At 42.7% G+C, this 7,365-nt stretch overlaps 1 pseudogene; it reads left to right on the forward strand.

Annotated features, from left to right (window-relative positions):
• The first annotated feature begins 2,917 nt into the window (after positions 1–2,917).
• Positions 2,918–3,069, forward strand: LOC145354098 (U2 spliceosomal RNA; annotated as a pseudogene).
• The last annotated feature ends 4,296 nt before the right edge of the window (positions 3,070–7,365 follow it).

A 7,365-nucleotide genomic window follows, 5' to 3' on the forward strand; every position in this document is an offset into this window, starting at 1 on the left:
GTCTCAATGAGATCTCCCCTCATTCTTCTAAACTCTAACGAGTGCAAGCCTAGTTTATTCAGCCTCTCCTCATAGCTCAACCCCCTCAACTCCGGTATCAGCCTAGTAAACCTCCTCTGCACTCCCTCCAAGGCCAAAATATCCTTGCGTAAGTGCGGCGACCAAAACTGCACACAGTACTCCAGCTGCGGCCTCACCAATGCCCTATACAGCTGCAGCAAGACCTCCCTACTTTTATATTCAATCCCCCTCGCTACGAAGGCCAGCATCCCATTAGCCTTCCTGACCACCTGCTGCACCTGCAAGCTGGGTTTTTGCGACTCATGCACAAGGACCCCGAGGTCCCTCTGCACCGTCGCCTGCTGCAGTTTTTCGCCACGTAAGTAATAGTCCTTCCTACCATTATTCCTACTGTGGTTGGTTGTTTTCGCTTGTCATTGATAAAAATTCTTGCTAATTTTATTACCATATATATTAACTGTATTCTTAAATAAACTTACTTGATAAAAACTCCCTAGTGGGTCAAGTGAATTATACCTGAAGTGAACCATCTCATGCTTATCCTAGTTAAATTCAACATAAAAACTTATGTTTCAGGTGGGCTTCATAAAACATTTCGAAGTTTCTAACCTGAACCATAACAATGGTTACAGCAGGAAATAAAGCCACTCAGCCCTTCATATTATCACGAAATTATTAATCCAGAAACTCTGCTAATGCCCTGTGGACCTGGGTTCGAATCCCGCCGCGGCAGGTGGTGGAATTTGAATTCAATAAAAAATCTGGAATTAAGAATCTAGCGATGACCATGAAATCATTGTTGGAAAAACCCAATTGGTTTACTAATGTTCTTTAGGGAAGGAAATCTGCCATCCTTACCCAGTCTGGCCTATATGTGACTCCAGAGCCACAGCAATGTGGTTGACTCTCAGCTGCTCTCAGGCAACTAGGAATTGGGAATAATTGCTGGCCCAGCCAGTGATTCCAATGTCCCATGAATTAATTTAAAAATGCCTGTGCTGGTTGTCTACGAATGCAGCTCACTTAGCTCCATTCTTGCAAAACCCTGTGGTGTTCCTCTTCAACACTGACCAGGTCTCAGCTGGGATACTGCATTTAATTCCAGATACCGCACTTTAGGAAAGATGCGAAGGCATTAGTGAGGGCACAGGAAAGATTTATGAGAATGGGGTCCAAGGATAGGGACTCCAGTTATGCTGCTAGTTTGGCAAAGCTGGGGCTGTTCCTCGTAGAGAAGATTGAAAGGAGATGTAATAGTGATATTCACAATCAAGAAGGCCAAGGACGGAGTAGATGGAGAGCAATTGTTCCTTTATGTGGAAGGGTTTGGAGCTAGAGGATACAGATATAAAGTGAATTGTCCAAAAAGCCAAATACAACTTGAGAAAACATCATTTTGCAACTCAACTCATGATGGTGGCACAATGGCACAGTAGTTAGCACTGCTGCCTCACAGTGCCAGGGACCTGGGTTCGATTCCTGGCTTGGGTCACCGTCTGTGCAGACTCTGTACATTCCCCACATGTCTGCGTAGGTTTCCTATGGGATGGATAGGATAGAGGTGGAGAGACTCTTCCCGCTCAAAAAAGACAGTAGGACTAGGGGGCACAGCCTCAAGATAAAGGGGAGGCGGTTTAGAACGGAGTTGAGGAGGAACTTCTTCACTCAAAGGGTGGTGAATCTCTGGAATTCTCTGCCCGTTGAAGTGGTGGAGGCTGCCTCGCTAAATATTTTTAAGAAGCGGGTTGATGGGTTTTTGATAAGAGAAGGGATTAAGGGTTATGGGGAGAGGGCGGGAAAGTGGAACTGAGCCACGACAGATCAGCCATGATCTTATTGAATGGCGGGGCAGGCTCGAAGGGCTAGATGGCCTACTCCTGCTCCTATTTCTTATGTTCTTATTATGTTCTTATGTTTCGGTTTTCTCCCACAGTCGGAAAGTCATGCTGGTTAGGTGCATTGGCCATGCTAAGTTCTCCCTCAGTGTACCCGAACAGGTGCTGGACAATGGCAACTAGAGGATATTCACAGTAACGCCATTGCGGTGTTAATGTAAGCCTACTTGTGACATGAATAAATAAACTAAAAAAGTCTTTAGGATTTGGAATGCACTGCCTGAGAGTGTGGCGGAGGCAGATTCAATTGTGGTTTTAAAAAGGGAATTGGATCTGTACCTTGAAATAAAAGAAAATGCAGGATTATGGAGAAAGGGCTGTGGAATGGAAATGGAATAACCTTTGCGGAGAATTGGGGGTGGCAGTTTTCCCATCCTGCCCACCACCAGAAGTGTAGCAGACAGGGGAACGGAACATGCAAAGATCTGTTGAGCTCGGGTGGGATTTTCCAGCTTTGGAGTCAACGTGGCTGGAAAATCCCACCCTTGGTGTGAACTTGAGGGACCGAGTGGCCATGATTTGTGCTGCTGCCATTTTATGATGCTATGATTCTAGATGCTGATCCAATTCTTTTTTGAAAGCTTCCTCCAGCTGAGGTTGAACTAGTGTTTTTCAATGGTTCAGCACGACTTCCTTGCTTTTGTACTCCATGAACGGGCTTTTACGGCTTTGTTTGAGCGAGATCAGAAATTCCCACTTGAGGTCAACGGTCATTTCCGCTGTCTGCCCCGCGCCCGCTCCGATTCTGTGGCGGGTGAGGCAGTAGAATTCCGACGCATGTCTACTTATAAAGCTGAGAGTCCAATTTGCTTTATTGACTGCTTTCTGAACCAGCCACCTTCAAAGATTTCTGCACATTTACCCTCTAATCCACCACTCTTTTTAGAATTGTACTCCTTATTTGGTCAACATCCTCCTCACGGTTCACACTCTTTCAGTTTTTGTGCCAATTTTACAATTATGTACAAATTCGAGGTCATCTATGTCAAGAAAAGCAGGTTATCGCTTCTCGGCCTTTTGGCTAAGATCAAGTGTAGTATCGACACGCTGTGCTTGGTTGAAGTCATTAGATTACATTTTAGCTTCATTTGAAGCAATTTTTAAAAGTGGCATCTTGGCCTTTTGGCTAAGATGCAAATGAGGTCAAGCCTTGGAAGAGGAACTGTGCCTACTCCAATCAGCTTGGATCATGTAGATCAAGTCCAAGACAGGAGGGGAGAGCCCTGTCTTGCCAGCTTGGATCGGGAATGTCTCAACTTGATTAAGTTGGAATAAAAACAACAAAAAAAAGAAAAGCAGGGAACACCTGGGGAACCGGCTGTTATAACAACCTGTTATATTGTTATATTATTCATGAATAGGAGGGAACTAATTGTTATGTGAACCCACGTATTAGAAATACTTGTAATGAGGTTCTGGGACTGGAATGATGGGCCTCAAACTACCACAACTATATTCCTTGTACAGAAACCACACAAAGTTGTTGCACAGTACAAAATGGCATCAAAAAGTCTAATGGAATGTGCTTCCTTTATCTCAAGGTGATTGATATTCTAGGGCATATTGTCTTCAGATAGGGGACTGCGCAAATTCACCAGAATTACCCCAGTGCTGGAAAGTTTAAATTCTAGGGACAGACTTCAAAAATGTGGCTTGTATTCCTCTAATTTAGTACGGCAAGGGGTGATCTGATCAAGGTATTTAAAATAATAAAAGGATTCAATGGTGTAGATGCACAGAAACATCTCCCTCTGGTGTGGGAATCTATGACAAGATCTTCAATTTCAACCTTCAAATTAAATTTTAAATTTAGATCTGAGTAATTTAGAAGGGAAGTCGGCAAGACTTTGTCCAACACAAAGGCTGATGGAAATATCAATCTTATTCTGCCAAAAGGGCTCTGTTGCTGGTCAGTTGAAATTTTCAAGATTGTTCCTTAAGGTTGGCAAGGGACATGGAGCAACGGTGTTTGGCTGAAGTTGTGGTACAGATCAGCTTTGACCATCAGCTGTGCAATGTGGTGGCATTTTGGCACAGTGTTAGCACTGCTACCCCATAGCGCTAAGGACCCGGGTTCAATTCTTGGCTTGGGTCACTGTCTGTGTGGAGTTTGCATGTTGTCCCCTTGGCTGTGTGGGTTTCCCCTGGGTGGTCCGGTTTCCTCCCACAGTCCAAAGATGAGCAGGTTAGGTAAGTTAGTCATTCTAAATTCTCCCTCAGCACATCCAAACAAGCACCTGAGTGTGGCGACTTGGGGATTTTCACAGTACTTTCATTGCAGTGTTAATGTAAGCCCACTTGCGACCAATAGATAAACCTTACTTTTTTTGATCAAAGTGACTGACAGAACACTTTTGAGGGGCTGAATGGCCTATTTCTACTTCAGTAGAATACAACTAGCAGATTTTGAAACCCTGCACTATACAGAATTCTTGAACTTCTGCTTGGGAGAAATCATCTTCTTTTTAAAGTGGAGAAAAGATCCACTTTGAAAATATTAAAATTCATTTTTATCCATATACTACAATTGGTTTTAAAAAAAAGCGAACTTGTGAGGGGTGCCTACTTCTGCTCAGAGTTAAAACACAATATTATTTGGATTTACATTTCTATAGTTAAGTTGAAAGGGGGCTTGATTTGAGACGTGATTGAATATTGCAAATACATGTAGTGAGAGAGATGATTATATACTTAGTGTAACTTACTTTTAGAAGCATGCAAATATCCTGTCGGAGTGATTCAGTCAATAATGAATAATGTTGGGCATAAGCTTTGAAATGTCCTCTAGAGCTTTGTTCAATTAATCTTTGTGGGCTGGGAAAGGAGATGATTGTACCCATTTTTAATGAGTTAGATTGAGATGACAATGAAGATTTCACCTGTAATGTGATAAGTTGTCCCTTAAGGTATTTCACAGGAGCATTATAAAACAAAATATGGCACTGAGCCAGATAAGAAGATATTAGCTGGAATTCCCCAGCCATTCACGCTGGCAGGATTCTTTGGTCCTGCCAGCAGCACTCTAGTCAGCTTATTGGATCCATGTTTTCATAGACTACATATTCCCAATGGGTTTCCCGCTAGTGTGGGGTGACAGAATTCCCAGTTACAGTGGCAGGATGGAAGAATCCAGCCACTAGCAAACAACATGCCACCTCCCACCGGTGGGAAACAGCCAGCTGGGAGCCTGGAGCATCTAACCCAGCATGTGAGATGGCCAAAAGCTTGGTCAAAGGGGAAGGTTTTAAGCAGTGTTTTAAATAAGGGAAATGAGGTAACGAGATGGAGAGATTTGGATATTGCAGAGTTTAGGACCGATTAAGGAAACTGGAGGCATGGCCACCAATGGTGGAGTGATTAGACGTACAGATGTGTAAGGGACAGAATTAAGAGGAGTGCACATATCTCGGAGGGTTGTGGGGTTGGAGATTAGAGAGACAGGGAGAGGCAAGACCGTGGGAGGATATGAAAACAAGGATGAGAATTTTAAAATCAAGGAGTTGCTTGACCGAGAACCAATGTGGATCAACAAATACAGAGGTAAGGGATGAATGTGGATCTTGGTGTGAGTTGAGATACAGTCAGCAGGGTCCACAATAAAGTCGAATGTATTTAGTTTATGAAAACATGGATCCAATAACCTGACTAGTCTTTCTTTCCCTTTTCATGCATGCATGGGCAGAACACCAAGAGACAATCCATTACAATTCATAGCCCCCATCTAGTGGATTAACTGAGTCACTGCTGCTGCAATGAAAACTTGTTTGAGGCCAGGTGGATGAATGGAAGGTCGAAATTTTCTCAATGTGATTTACGCCACAGTTGCTCCAATCGGGAAAATAATGTTATGGTTGCCAGTGGCCTACAGGGAAGTTACTCACAGGTGTCCTCTCTCTTCTCAATTGTGCACATACCCATTGATGCAAGCATTAGAGCAAGATGGGTGTTTGTAGCTGAATTAGCTGGAAATTTCTGCACAGTATTTAAGAAGGCAGTTCAGCCTGTATTCTTTGATACCAGAGTGGGGAACAATGAGGTGACAGAGGGATAGAGCTTGGTTTTATTTTTGACTCAACCACTTCATTTTTCCAGCAGTAAGTTATACAGGTCACATCTATCACTAGTTACATTTTTTGCATCCTTTTTGGTTACATCACAGCTTGGTATGGCTCTGCTCTGTTCAAGACTGCAAGAAACTACAAAGGGTCGTGAATGAATTCCATATTATGTTTTTATCTTAGTTAAGAGGCCTGAAGACACTCAGCAGGAGTATTATCAAGTAAAATTTGGCAAGGAGTCCCATGAGGAGTCATTATATTGGCTAACAAATTGGACAAGAAGGTAGATTTAATGGAGTGAGACAAGAGAGAGAGAGAAAGAGCAAGGCAGACAGGTTCAGGGAGAATTTTGACAACATAAGCACCATTCATGCCAGAAGTATTGCAGGCTGGGAACCAATTTAGGAGAAGATTATCAAGCATTACACCTCCAACACTTATTTGAAAGATTGAAGATAGCAGGCTCAGATCTTTGGATGTTGGTGACATCAATATATCACTGGCGCCATCTGAAGGAGATGGCATTGGATGGCAACTTCCCCACCCCAATACTGCAGACCTGCATCGAAGCATGTTCAACAACCTCGCCAGGGCTGTCAAGGTAACACAATGGATACCCCTCCTTTTTGTCTTTGCCTATCCTGGGATTAGTTACTTGGGTTGGAAAAACTGTTATAGAAGTCTCTAAAGAACTTCAGACCTCACAAACTTTTACCTTTTTCAGATGATCTAGGCAGTTCCTTTATCTAAGTCGCTGAGAGTACAATGTATCAGAAAATGCCATGGATTTCAATGCAATATTACCGATATTGATTCACAATTTTGCTCAATGCCAGTAAGTCAGCAGGAGTATAATCAGGTAACAGGGAACAGAACGGGTCAAAAAGCACACTTGAAAATTGTGTAAAATGCACACAATGGCTAGAAATGAATTCCACTATTTTTTTTGCTGAAAGAAATTACTATATTTGGGCCACCAATGGATGAAAATATTGAGGAGTTGATATACAAGGTCATTTTTCACTTTCAAGTCACAGGTATGGAATTACTGCCCTTGCACTGCATAGGATTTTCTCATCATTAACAAGTAGAACATTGTTGGCTGTGTACAGGATTTCCTGATGCAATTTCCTGGCAAGTCAGCAGATATGCAACTTAATCTCAAATTCTGCCTCAAACAAACTCAGCAAAGTAGCTGTATTATTGTTTTTTTCTTCAGTTTGTGTTTGTTAGGGGGCTCATTTTGATTTACTAATGGCAGTCCATGATAAGTGGGGAACCCTTATCTCATCTGATGTTATCCCATGTCAGCACAGCAGCTTTCTCTCAACACTGCGCTAAATAAAGTGTCAGCTCAGATTAGAAGCAGAAGTCTGACATTAGATTTGAAT

This window comes from Carcharhinus amblyrhynchos, chromosome 16 (genome assembly GCF_965287045.1).
Source record: "Carcharhinus amblyrhynchos chromosome 16, sCarAmb.v2.hapA, whole genome shotgun sequence".
Classification (NCBI taxonomy): Eukaryota; Metazoa; Chordata; class Chondrichthyes; order Carcharhiniformes; family Carcharhinidae; genus Carcharhinus; species Carcharhinus amblyrhynchos.